The sequence below is a fragment of the Macrosteles quadrilineatus genome, unplaced genomic scaffold, assembly GCF_028750875.1.
Source record: "Macrosteles quadrilineatus isolate MER2022 unplaced genomic scaffold, UCM_ALF_1.0 Scaffold_2__2_contigs__length_208266976, whole genome shotgun sequence".
NCBI classification, from domain to species: domain Eukaryota; kingdom Metazoa; phylum Arthropoda; class Insecta; order Hemiptera; family Cicadellidae; genus Macrosteles; species Macrosteles quadrilineatus.
The window spans coordinates 54,431,540-54,446,780 of NW_026542595.1; the positions used below are offsets into that span (position 1 = coordinate 54,431,540).

Sequence of the window (15,241 nt, forward strand, 5' to 3'; positions counted from 1 at the left end):
CACAGCCTGTGGGTCTGGGTCAACAACACTGCGTGTTATCATTATGAATGCTCTCGTAATTTCCTCGCACCAGACTGGTCACAAACAATAGACTTGCCGTAGAAAAACATTGCTAGATCTCATATCTGCAGTTGCCTTCCTCCTTGGCGTGCAGTCGTTAGAACCAACTGGGATAACGGACCTCGTCATGTGAAGAAACACGGCTTAAAATCTTCTAAACAAATCGCTAGACCTCATATCTAGAATGGTCTTCTTCATTGACGTGCTTAAGTTCAGACAATGGAAGATATCATATTATATTCAGGGTTTGGACCCAAAATATAAAAACACATGTGGGATTAGAAGATCGCATAAATTGCATACGTATCGTTGTTGAAGGCAAACTTTTTATCAAAATTTAAAGTACTGAAGCATTTTAGCTGACAATTTTGAACGTAAAAATCCCGAAATATGAGTTCCTTGTTTGACTACGACAAACATGTACGCAACACATTATAATTCGTGTTAGTATTTTATAAACACATACAAACTAAGGAGTTAAAACATTTATTTAGACTTTAAACTAGTCATTATGCTCGATATGGAGATATTTCTAAGCAATATTGACTATATCTAACCTTGAACATTCATAGTACCTCGACGTATCCGTGGACTTGTTGCTCACTAGGCGGAACCAATTAATTATCACCAGCTTCTAATTAGAGACGTTATGGCCGGTGTGAGATCTCTCCTCGGCCGATCTGGCCCATATCACGCGCATCTCTTGCATTACAACAGCGTGCATATCATTATCATCGATGCACGGACAAAACTATGTAAAACACAATCGCCAGACGCCAATATACAAATTATGAAAGATAACCTAAAGGTAATCGTTTGGGTTGAAACGTGTTTTGAAATTGATAATTGCACGGAATCCTTAAGTTAAATTTAATTGAAGCGTTGCGAAATGATATACTTACAACTATTTTATTGGTGTAAACAGACTTTAAAACATCGACTCAGTTTATTTAGAGTATGTGGGGAAGCCGGCGATCTGTGTACAGTTAATTTCCCCTCTGCGATAGCAGGTATTGGCCAGTTAGTTAGTTGGTGGTTGTGGCCATAACTTGTGAGCGCTCCGGGGCCTCTGTATGGCTGCTACTGCGTTCATCACACAACTCTGGTCACCCGACTTAACACAGTTCACCCACAACCAGTAGCCACTCATATCAGCGACCAAACACAGTCCATCCATAACCAGTAGCCACTCATATCAGCGACCAAACACAGTCCATCCATAACCAGTAGCCACTCATATCAGCGACCAAACACAGTCCATCCATAACCAGTAGCCACTCATATCAGCGACCAAACACAGTCCATCCATAACCAGTAGCCACTCATATCAGCGACCAAACACAGTCCATCCATAACCAGTAGCCAGTCATATCAGCGACCAAACACAGTCCATCCATAACCAGTAGCCACTCATATCAGCGACCAAACACAGTTCATCCATAACCAGTAGCCACTCATATCAGCGACCAAACACAGTCCATCCATAACCAGTAGCCACTCATATCAGCGACCAAACACAGTCCATCCATAACCAGTAGCCACTCATATCAGCGACCAAACACAGTTCACCCACAACCAGTAGCCACTCATATCAGCGACCAAACACAGTCCATCCATAACCAGTAGCCACTCATATCAGCGACCAAACACAGTCCATCCATAACCAGTAGCCACTCATATCAGCGACCAAACACAGTCCATCCATAACCAGTAGCCAACAAACATAGTTCGCCCATCCAGTAGCCACTCATATCAGCGACCAAACACAGTTCACCCACAACCAGTAGCCACTCATATCAGCGACCAAACACAGTCCATCCATAACCAGTAGCCACTCATATCAGCGACCAAACACAGTCCATCCATAACCAGTAGCCACTCATATCAGCGACCAAACACAGTTCATCCTTAACCAGTAGCCACTCATATCAGCGACCAAACACAGTCCATCCATAACCAGTAGCCACTCATATCAGCGACCAAACACAGTTCACCCACAACCAGTAGCCACTCATATCAGCGACCAAACACAGTCCATCCATAACCAGTAGCCAACAAACATAGTTCGCCCATCCAGTAGCAACTCACATCAGCTACCAGACACAGTTCACCCAATACCAGTCATACAATTATTTGGTGTCCTCCTGATTGCGAACAGTCCTGATTGCGAACAGTCCAGACTGCGAACATGTTTGGGTCTACGAGGTGGAGGGGGTCGTCCGTGGGGTGGGGAGGATTCCTGATTGCGAACACATTTTGAGTGGTCGGGGTTTTCAACCCTTTCATAGAAACCCTTAACAGAATGATTTAGCTTAAATCACAACTTAAGACTGGTAATATACATAATGGAAAGGATGAATGTTCTTGAAGACACATATCTTTATGAGACGTAGTATAATTATAGGTAAAGCCCCTTATGAACAGACAGATTCTTCCAGACTCACAAATTCGTTCTGATAATAGGTATTTACTGGCTGTTTATTTAAAATTAACTATAATATGTTTGACTTGAACAAGCAACTACTAAACAATCTCAGAGTAAAAGAAATAAAACAATCATTTCATATGAACTAGGGTACCTGTTGCTCGAAATCGAGCAACTGTCAAGTGCCGGAATTATAGGTACAGAAGTTATTTTAAAACTACAGTAATAACAGTAATAATTTTCGATGAGTTTAAAAGACCCGACTAAATACTTATGTGACTAATTGTAATACTCACGCTATTAAATAGCTCTTTGAAATAATAAACGCTTCTTGTATTTTAGCATTTTTTTGGACCCGGCCTTAATTTTTAGTGTTTTCTACAAATGTTTCCCGACTTAAAGCTTTTAACCAGTAAACATTTCTTGCATGTATTTATTTGATCGGACTTTAGGTAGGTTTACTTTATCACTGTGACAACATCTGTTGTATATTCTTCATGTTTTTAAGTTGCTTAGCATAACTGACAAAAATGATTCATCTCCCCAAGTGAGTGTGTACCTGGATTCCTTACTTCGAGACCAGGCCTCTCCTCTACTCTTCTTATTCGTATAAGATTTCCTATTAATTGTCTCCTCCTCCTATTTTCAACATTTCTCCTTTAAACTCAAGAAATTGTCTGTTCTTCCAACAAAACTGATTGACTGTTTAGATTTGTCTATTACCTCATAAATATTACAAACATCAATATTTACTCCCAAAAAGCTGGTGAGTTTCTTTTTATATACAGTTGTTTTTGTTTTAAAATTTGTTTTCAATGTAATTCTTATGGGGAAGATGCGACCTTTGATAGCGTCTCGTGCCCTTAAGGGTAAGAGTTTTTTAGTTATAAAACCTTTATGCAATACAGTACTACAAATTGAGACAAATTATTTGACACCTCAAACGTTAAAATCGGTCCAGAAATAACGGAGAAGTTTTGTTCACAAAAATAGCCTCACATATTAAGATAAGAGAAACTGACTATAGTTTAACATAATTAGCCGAAATATCATGCATTTGCCAATATCACATTCCAAACTCAATAATTACCTAAAAAAACATCGTCAACGAGCAATTTAAATAGCAACTAAAATAAATACCATACATCTTACATCCGAAATAACATGTATATGCATTACACATTACGACATCAATCATTCAATCACATTCCCAACTCAACAAGCAATTAAAACTCACGTTCAACAACAGCTACTAAACCATCTTTACAGATTCCAAAATATATGTTCGCAGTCTGGACGACTCATGTTCAGGTAGTCCACAGCATTTTTGAGGTGTTCGCAGTCTGGACGATTTTACCCTTGTTCGCAATCTGGACTGTTCGCAATCAGGACACAACCTATTATTTTCCATTATGAATCAAATGTCCTCTATCAACCAGGAACTACAGATTTCTACTCTATCCCTTCGGCACTTCATGTTTGCCCACCGACATACTCATTCACAAACAGTGGCAAAATAAATTTACTACCATACAAATATAGTTTTTTTACAGTAGTTGGAAATAGGATTCGACCGATCCTGTCAAACATATTTTTCCGCTAATACAGTAGTAACCAGAAAAGTCAGATCCAAGAGGCTATCTCTCAGACAGGACTACTATCTGTAGCTACACTTTCAGTTCACTTAACGTTCTCACTCTCCCTTTAATTCCAGCAGGGACAGTTATCTCCTTCGGTTTATCTTCATTCGTTTTTTTATGTTATCAGTTATTAAATATATGATTTATTTCTCATGGAAGTGTCGTCACGTTAACAACCTTATTTCATTTTTCTCACGCAGCTCATATTTCAGCAGCGCGTATAAATGCGTATTCATTAGATCAAGTCCATTCAGTTCCTCACACGTAAATATCAAGTTTCAAAAACGGTGCTTGGGGCCATTTCAACTACCCTAAGGTTAAAGTGGGGATGACAGCCTATTCTTGATGAGCAAAATGCTTTTAATGGGCAAACAACTAATTTTTATGTTGAACCCACATTGCATAAAATATACCGGTAAAAACGGAAAAAATAAAACTCTTTCAAATATCATTGGCCTAACATGATGTTTCTGATAAATAAAACTCCATGAAAATGATTGAATTGCGGTATAACTTAGTAGAACTACGTAATGAAGTTGTTATTGTAAAAAAACAGCAACTAAAAAAAGTCACATTTTTTAATTACAGATTTTTTAAAATAGGCCTATCTTGACAACAGATGAAGGAAGATTTCGTATAGCAAAAACTCGCTTATGTTATCAAACTAAAGGGTTAGGATGTGGATAAAGTAAAACCGGTAGCTCGCCATCAGTGCGACCCAACGTTCAAGTCACCGGGCTCAGGTCAGTTACTCAACTGCGCTGATATAATTAAATGCCGTCGTCGGTCGAAACCCTTTCTAATGTATGATTGTGTAATATCCAGTATACCAGCGCAGGCTCCCATGAACAAGGTTGTTGTAGCTTACAGCTTATTTTATTACATTTGTTTCAAAATCTACTGCTTTCATTATCTATCCACGCGAAAATATAGGGGCGATGACATACTTTAGTTTGCTTAGCACGTTGAAACTTTATCTATCATACCTTTCACTAAATTTTAGCATATTTAGTTATTAAAAAAGTTTCAACAATAAACATGCATAACTATATCGTATTTAGTTTGGTCGCGGAGCAATATAATGATTTCAAACTAGATTTGACAATAAGTTAGGTTTATACTAACTCAAGTTAAAGAAATGCTGTGATGCGGGTGAGAGGATTATCATAATATCTCGTAGGCTTCCGATATTAGCATATTAGGCCCTTTTGATTAGTTGTACTTTTATTGTAAATCAACACCATTTTACAGTTGAGTTAATGTTGAGAAATACAAGTGTTGTAGTGATGTACCTTTACATATCCTTTGACGAAACTGCAAAACAGTTTATCGACCTTTAAAATCGTGATCATCTATTTATAAAAGAAATAAAAACCTTGTATGCTTCCAAAATTAGATCTGGTTATCATTTAGTTTATAAATAAATGATTGTCGACTACTCAATGAAAACTAAATACATTCGTGTACAAAACACACATTGTTAGGCAGTGAGAATGACCGTGGGAAGCTAAAATGCATATTACGACAGTATTTCACTGATGTTATTAGACTTAATCAGTGCAATTAAAGAAAATGCTTAGTTGCCTCTTAGTTTAAAACAGTACATTTGTACGTAGTTAGGATCTGACGAGGCCTATTTGTTACCAGTAGAAACACGACTACAAAAACGCTAATGGAAGAGAAAGTGTATCACGGAAACAATTAGAAACGGTATCCCACTTGAGTGGAATAAAACGTCAGACATGTTGTAACTTAAGTTCAGAGAAATTGCATTTACTGTATTAGTTAGAAAACGTCCTCATGAGTCTAATCAGATGTAGTACAAACACTTAAATGGGGAGGAGTAAAACTATAATCACAGTTTTGGTTGGTGATACAACTCTTTAAAACGTTTATTTTTTTAGCATTTTTAGCGGTTTTGTAAGGGAGCGGTACACCCCCCCCCCGAATAATGTGTATTTTACGTCGACATTTTTCTTAGATAGCATCTTTAATTGATAGCCCAGTTATTGAGTTAAATTCAAAATTTTTTACAAATCACAGTAGTTCCTAGTTAATAAACTCCTCAATGAAAATAATACAGTATTCGTCCATAAAGAAATAATGAACAGCCTAGAAGTGAAGTCCTCTTCTCAAGTCAACTTAACCAGCTTCCATTACCAATTGAAGTTTCTTAAAATGACTCAGAGTTTTCTGAATTCATTATCGTATGATCCACGAACGAAGCAGAGCACATGCAGTTTCTACATGGTGTTTCCTCAACTTTACGCACAACCACCATATCACAGAGAATACTGCAACTGATGGTAAGCAGGCAAGAGTGAACTGTGGGTATGTGATTAGGGAGACACGAGCATAAGTCAGGAGGTTTAGGAGCCTGTAGGACCGAGGACCGTGGGTGAGCGATAGTCAGATAACCTCGTCCAGCGAGTGACACTTTGGTCACCATCTGGGCTTATAAACATGCTGTCACACCTTCAGATGTGGCTTAAACGGTGGTGATAGTTTATATATATACAGGGTGTTTTTTTTTTTAAACTTGCATCTTTATTTATGTAAAAACCGCAATAGATAGAAATATGCAGTTTGCGGGAATCATCTATTGACGTAGGGGCCCAATTGTTTTGAATTCTACGTTACATTCACATTCCCCCCCTTTCCGCCCCCCTGTCCCCAACTTAATTTTTTTAAATAGCAAGGTGCCCCTTGTGACATATCAAATGAAAGAGCATGAAAAATTTACTCACAAATTTATGAGCCGATTTTCAATTTTTTTTTCATCAAACATTTTCTTTTTTCATGCTCTTTTATTTGATATGTCACAAGGGGTACCTTGCTATTTAAAAAAATTAAGTTGGGGGCAGGGGGAAAGGGGGGGAATGTGAATGTAACGTTGAATTCGAAAAAAATGTTCCCCCTACGTCAATAGATGATTCCCGCAAACTGCATATTTCTATCTATTGCGGTTTTTACATAAATAAAGATGCAAGTTTTTAAAAAAACAACCTGTATATTGCAAACACGATAGTTCTACACACAGCAAATGGAAATCCTGATTGTACTCTAGTAATAACAGTATTTTCAAGGTTCGTTTACTATACAGAGTACTACACAATTGAATCTAAACTAATATAAATATACAACAATTATCATGTATTATTCTTTTTGCAGAAACACTACCAATTTAAACGTAGCTTACAAAAAATATCAGGTATGGTACATTTTGTGTGTACATTTTTTTACAGTAAACTGTAGTTTAAAATTTGATTCGACTGTGTGTGAGGTCCAGGTCAAATATCGGTGTACCTGGCTGGAGATGACTCAAGCACCGTGTTATGTGTAAACATATAACACAACACAACACAGGTGTGTGTCGCAAGCGTGTAAATGTCGACGTCGTGACGAGCTCTCACGCCACACAACACTGGTGGACAGACACTCCCTCGCCACTCCACCACTCACTGCTTCCCTTACCTTACCACTCATCAGTCACTCCTTAAACCCCAATCAACTCTTTTACACCAAGAGTACACTACGGTGTGTAGCTAGCTTAGTGGTTAGTGTCTCAGACTTCGACAGGGGGCGTTTCAACCCTGGCATGTCAACACAAATTTGTGAGGTTTGGACCGCTTTCCCTTAAAAGAGTTTGCGACTCTTTCGTGTAAAATTTCACTGACGTAGCTAACAATAAAAACAAATTAAAATCTAATTGAATCGAGTAGTCGTAATCCTAATTTAAATCGGTATAGTATGCCACGGTCTGCAAACAGACAAAGCTCTTTGAATAAGTTTACTGGAATTTTAACCTAAAAGTGCAAAGATGTATAAATTAAAATGATTGTAAGAGACCTGGTATGAATTTTCTGGTAACTATAATTTTACACTGGAAATGTCGTCGTTTATATTTTTTTGGTAAGGGGAGAAAAACAACACTAAGACGATCAATGAAACCATTACTTATAAATTTGGAGTGGCGACAAATAAAAGTAAAAAAAGATCTTCTCTCGTCGTCGTGAATAAATAACTTAATGAATGTCCGACTGAAAGGGAAAAGGCCGATTGTGAATGATTGGTTGTGGTGAGCTTGGTACAATCGTCTGCCGCTTATTATTACACGGATGCAATTCATTAACAGCATTGTCACTCATTAGTGGTAAATTACACAGCCCAAGGACGGGGGAAGGTCAGCAGCCGGCGCGTGCGAGACTGGAATCTTGATATCTGAAGGAAAAACTGAACCAGAGCGAAGGAGACGAGACGTAAAAAGCAGTCGTGCACTATCGTATCAGGAGACGACGCGACGGACGTCAGATGTAACAGTGAAGGATCATCCTACCGTTCCCCATATCACGGGAAGCACCGTATAGTAGTCACAGCGGCCAAACCCCATGCCGTAAATCCTAGTCATATACCTTTAAGAGGCACCATAAAACGTCAAAAGTCCTAGCGGGATCGGTATCATCAAATACCTCTCTTCCCCATTTGCATATATCTTGAGAAGCACCATGTGATGAGACGTCAAAAGTCACAGCGGGATCGGTATCATTCAATACCTCTCTTCCCACTATGCATATATCTTGAGAAGCACAGTGTGATGGAACGTCAAAAGTCACAGCGGGATCGGTATCATTCAATACCTCTCTTCCCACTATGCATATATCTTGAGAAGCACAGTGTGATGGAACGACAAAAGTCACAGCGGGATCGGTATCATTCAATACCTCTCTTCCACATATGCATATATCTTGAGAAGCACAGTGTGATGGAACGTCAAAAGTCACAGCGGGATCGGTATCATTCAATACCTCTCTTCCCACTATGCATATATCTTGAGAAGCACAGTGTGATGGAACGTCAAAAGTCACAGCGGGATCGGTATCATTCAATACCTCTCTTCCCCCATATGCATATATCTTGAGAAGCACTATGTGATGAGACGTCAAAAGTCACAGCGGGATCGGTATCATTCAATACCTCTCTTCCCCATATGCATATATCTTGAGAAGCACAGTGTGATGGAACGTCAAAAGTCACAGCGGGATCGGTATCATTCAATACCTCTCTTCCCCATATGCATATATCTTGAGAAGCACAGTGTGATGGAACGTCAAAAGTCACAGCGGGATAATCCAACACCTCTGGCCTCAGCACTCGAATTTCTTTGGGAAGCAACATGACATGGGACGTTAAAATCCACAGCATCAAAAGTCAAAAGTTAGAAGATAAATCCCTAAATCCCTAACCCCCGTAACTCCTACTCCTACATCTTTGAGAAGCACCGTGTGATGGATATCAAAGGTTAGGGGGGTTCATCCTATCACCCTGTACTTGTAAATCTGTAAGAGGTACCGTTCGATGGTACGTCTAACTTATGTCCATAGCCATGCTCTCGTACTATTCACAAGTCACAACACTGGTATGGTTTAGTGTAAGTTTCAATAAAAATAAAACGATTTGTTGAACTGAATCATATTTTTGTATTTTTAAGTTCTAAAACTCGTTCATTTAGTTCTGTTGCATAAGCAATTTTAACCATTCAATCGCAGTAAAAAACTACTTTAAACAAGTTGTTGGCACTATGTGTCTTGTGTTTATACGAAGTCAAAACAAAAGTACATCCCTCCTCCCTGTGATTCAAACGGAAGACAGGCCATCTAGATTGCATTGTTAACTCCATTTCCGCTTAAAAACCTAATAAGTGCATTTGAAGGGGTGCAAATGAGAAAATGCCACATGCATTTCAAAACGTTCTCAAATGAGGCAACTAAATGTCATGAGAAGTTATTGCATTAGATTATATTTTACACAACAAACTGTTTTCCCAAGAGTAGCTCGCACGAATCATGAAATACTCATTATTTCTAGTAAAACTGTAATTATCTCGTGAAAGGTGAGGAAACCTATAATCACCATATTACAACAATGAGACAATTCTCGCATCTGTGAGGTCGTCTCTTCTGGTCTAATTCTCATTGAAAACACGTCGCGGGACGTTTAGTCATGATGATAGGTCAGTGGCAAAGGTAACTCTTCACAAAAAGGTTTTTAACAAGGAAAATCTGCGTTATAATATATTTTCGTCTTTAGTCCTTGAGAAAGCAGTATTTTAATATTAAACGAGAATGTGACGTGTCATACTGAGATCGATATTAAGTGATAGGCTTTTATATGGCTTGCACTCTGTGGTCAACTCTCAGTGCTTTATGACTCTTTTAATTTCTACACTGTCCGTACTATGTGCTTTAGTGTTGTGATCTGTAACATGTACTCTGTGCTATACCTACTATGGCCTCCTGACCCAGAGTGCTGGAAAGTGACATCCATCGCCTGCCCCAGGAAGGACTTTCACGCCGTTTCACACTTGATCGGTCGTTTGATCTCAGGACATTAGATTTCAAAACACTCGAAACTGAGAGGAAACTTCTTACTATCTAGACTTTTCACTACTGTAAACCTTGTGTATTTACAAATTAACCTTAAAAGGTTAATTCTATATTTATCAAATATCAATGATTACAGAAATCTTTTGGTCGATCTATTATATTATTAAAGTGATACAAATCAAATATTATGGAAACGGTTAAGGCCATTTACCAAATAAAAATATAGGCATATAGCACATCAAAATGAAGCTTAGAGTGTGTAGATTTGCCGAAAGTATTGATATGAATGAATTTCCTAAGGGATCTGCCCCACAGGGCCACAGGTTGATTTCCAAAGGGCTACGCCTGGCATGCTTCCAAAGTTTATATAATTCAATTGATTTTAGTTAATGAAACAGCTGGTCAGTACAATGAACTGGTGTTTGTTTATTAATTTACTAGAAAAAGATGTTTGTGAAGCTTTATGTAGATTTGGGAGGGTTATGTTTCGTTTTAAAGAAAGGTTGTATACGTCGTCATGTTCTTTTTGATCTATTAACATCAAAATTAGGGCTTTGAAAGTAAGTAGGTTGACACTTTTAAATCAGTTTATATGTTTTAAATCATAGAGTTACTGTATTTTAAATCATACATCAGCACCCACTTTAATAGCTCTCTAGGTCACATTTTCTTCCCGTTGCAAAGCACGGGTATAGCAGCTTGTATTCCTAAAAAAGAATACTAAGAATGCGTCTCCACTTGTTTCAGACAACATTTTACTTCTGCCATTCAACATCAACAAGCAAGCCTAGCAGTTATATTTTACTCGATAGTACGGGTAAATATTTATTTTTAATCGCTAAAGATTTTCTTTTGTTACGAGGTCGGGAATGGCAATAAAACTCGACAAGAACTCTACACATTCAGTTCCTGGAAATGTTTATTTGTTTTTTGACGACGCATTACGAAGTCGTCGGCCTTCCTAACTCGAGCTATAAATCAAAGGAGCGGCTCTCAGTTACATCGTCGCCGAACTCGTTCGCTCGGCTGAAAGTGAAACCGATTGACGAAATAATCCGTTAATTTGGTCAAAACCGGTTCATTTTTACGTGTCGACATTTTACGCTACCGCGTCGCGTAGTCGAGAGGACCGTTAAGTGTTCTCGCCTTGCCGTGACGGGAGGCCTCTATTTTGTCTATCTTGGTTTCAGAACAAAACATTTTGTAGTTTCATTACTTTTTAACAATCGTGATTTTATATTTTTTCGTGTAGTAACTCGGCGAAGAATGAAATTCGCAGTGTATTTCCTAAAAGTCAATTCCATCCAAAGCTGCATTTCATGAACATATTTTTCCAAAATGTTCCTACTTAGTGAGAGAGGGTTTTGCTAACTACTACCCATCGAAAAGCTTTTTAATACTAAATTTGTTTTTTAATTATTTGTTTCAGAATTAATTTATGTTAATCTGGGCCCATTTCGCTAGTGACTCACTGGTATTCCCCGCACATCACCACCACAATGGATGAATAGAATGTAAATCATAAGATAAACTCGTCCGCGTTCCTTGTGACTCACTCCGCTCTAACCGCCCACTCCCAGTCATTCACTCACATCACAAACGAGATTCATGTAGTACCTAGAAACTCCACGAAATTGTGGTAAAGCAAACGGTCAATTCTTCTTAAGAACACTGTTACCAAATTAGTCGCTACCGAACCAGGGGTTTCTCATATTATTAACATGGATACCTTTTAAGTTGTGAAATACCTAACATCATCCAACACGGACAAATTTATCGCAGAACACATGGATGGCCCTGTTTTAAGTGTAAAATACTTACTTCATCGACTTTACATAACAGTTAAAAAAAACCGTCTTGTGGTTACTGACACGTAATCAGCATAAATCCGTTTTTATGAAGTAAAGTATGCACCAGTCCCAAAATACAATAGGCCACATACTTAACTAACTGCTTAAGATATTTTGATAATCCAGATTATTGTACATCCAAGAAATTGATTCACAACACTACTGCCATAAGCTGCTTCTAAGAAAATAATACCACTGGTGAGATAAAGTCGTTAGGTCGGCTATTAATTCGTTAGTTATACTTATCACGATAAAGTAGGAATGTTTGATTTAATTTACGAAGGATTAATAACTTGGAGATCATGATATGCTATTGCTTGTCGTACACTACAACAATAGTAAATGGCTCGGCCTTGTAGAAATATCGCGATAGTCATCAAGGTCTACAGTGGTCTTGTTGCAGCAGAGTTACTGCGTTTGTCCTGAACTGTAACATCCATCATGACACGACCTCGGCCACGGTATAGGTCGCGGACATGTACGTCACTACATACTCTCGATGGGAATGGAGTTGTTGTACGGTATGATAAACGGATATCAATTAATGAAAGCTCTCCAGACTCGTGATGGATTATCTGCCGGGCAAGGGTTTATTTGGTTCCTCGTTTGCTCAGGTTTACATAAAACATGGGTTTTCTTGGTTCCTACAATAACAATTTTAACTTTCTCATTATGGAAGTGAAAATTGTATGTGAACTCTCTTAGCAGCTAAGAATAGTCGGGCTGCAACACTTCTTCTGATGGTTCATAAGAACTCGAGGATCATTTCATTTGGTAATTTGTCAAACATCATAGGTAGCTGGAGGCAACAGCTGTGATTTGTGGTTATTCCTGTTCAAGTTGATGACTTCCATGAAGGACCCTCGGCCGCGACCTTGACGGATTTGCAAGTCGTTTCCGCTGGTGACGTTCCTCGCGTGCCTTCGTCTCATCATAATATAACCATATATGTTTGATTGCATCGCCACAATAATTCGGCAGTTCCTGTCTCCAATTAACAGCCTCAGCATAGCTAGAGATGTTCACTCTTGTACGTAGTTCTTGTCGTAAAATCACTTAAATTACATTTGTAATGTTATTTCGGAAAAACCTTTTATAGATAATAGGGACAGAGTGTTCTCTCTTCGTATCGAGCTTCGTTGCCATTCTAGTAGTGGTTCGTGCGTGGTTTCTTTCATTAGTCTCAAGTACTTGGATGAAAAGAGGAACAAATCTGTTCACTCAAAAGGTTGCCCATTTTTTAGGTTAAAAAACTGCACCGAAATCTCACATTCATGGGATTCTTGAGTCTTGCCAAATGATCTACAATGTCAGCATATAATGATAATCAACACACATCCTTTGATCATAAAAATGTTCTCAATGCCAAGTGAGGTATGAATAAGAAAAAAAAACTACTTGCTCATCTCATCGCATTTGCTTCAAGATATTTGTTTCGTTTAGTTGTATATCGCCCTTGAACTAGTACTACGATTAGTATTTTTTGTCCAGTGTATCGCATAATCCAAAATTCACAATCTCCACCGACCCAGCTCTTGACAAGCAACCGCAAAACCGCTGTGAATTGGTTTGCTCAGTGGAATGAATTGATCTGTAGACCAAACAAAAAATTAAACCACAGATTTCGTTACAGTAAATAATGTGGTCAAAAGGCGTCCCACATATATGTGACCTTGTGAGGATTTACCACTCGGATGGAGGCTAATACATGTGACTTAGTACAATTTTCTCAGCTACGAAATATGGCAGCTGTAAGTCATTTTCTTTCACCTCAAATTGCAAGTCATTGAGTACTTAGAATATTGTTCAGTTGCATCGACCCCGCCTAAGTTTATAACCAACTGGCAACGAGGGTCTCAATCCAGAGAATCCATTCCCGATATTTCGGGATTCGTCTAAGCACCCTTCGTGATCATATTATTATAACTTTTTAGCCATTTTAAATTAGTGTGGAGTCCCCTTGTTGACTCATGTAATGTTTTAACTGGCCGGTTTAAAACATTAGGATCCAACAAGGCCGCAAACGCTACAGTGCGACATTTTGCCGTCTATCTAAGTAAATTTTACCACACAGAACGTTCATCACTCGTATTTCATATTTTACATTGTTAAGTTATTTTAGAATCTATTAAATGCCATATAGAGTAGGTATACTCGTTCTGGATTTACTTTGAAAATTAAGTTGCCACCGAAATACTCCATTTTGGGGTCCTGGGTAAAATTTGCATAATTACCAAAAAGTGCACTTAATTTATGGACACGACGTTTTTCACGCTCAAAAGGATCATACATTCTCTGCTAACTACGTGACGCATATATTTTTCAATCTCAATCTGATAAGGAATTAATTATTTTGGTCATGAGATTGTAAACTCATGAGATTGTAAACAGCATCTTACCCAAGTGCACGGTGGGTCGAGTGTTTGTTTGTACACAAGACTGGCTGGTGACAGGAGACAATCGGAACCTAGTTGGCGAGAAATGGGTGGAAGGAGCGACAATGCTCAATAAATACTCCATTAGTTAGAACAAGAAGTCATAAATATTGTTGGTGACAATGGCATAGACCCGCCCTTCGTCAGCAACAAAAACCCAACGCTCGTTAATAAACTTGTAGAGATTCTAGGAAGATGGTCAGCTTGAAGAGCCCGGAGGACAATATGGCTGGGTAGCAAAGACGGTAGCTCGGTAGTCGGTAGCCTCCTGCTGGTTTATTGCTTAGCCTTCACCGGCTTTGTTTTATGGACCAAAACGAAATTACACTTTAAACAAATCAGGGAGTGGTGATGACTGACATAGTAGACAATGTCATTTACTTAGGGGCTTCGACTACAACACAAGCAGTAAATGTCCACGTATTCTATCATATGACGCCGCTGCCAA

At 38.5% G+C, this 15,241-nt stretch overlaps 1 protein-coding gene across 1 annotated transcript in view; it reads left to right on the top strand.

Moving 5' to 3' along the window:
- The window catches only part of LOC128985664 (ras association domain-containing protein 10-like), a 53,105-nt gene that overhangs the window by 14,255 nt on the left and 23,609 nt on the right, over positions 1-15,241 (top strand). The window lies entirely within an intron of this gene.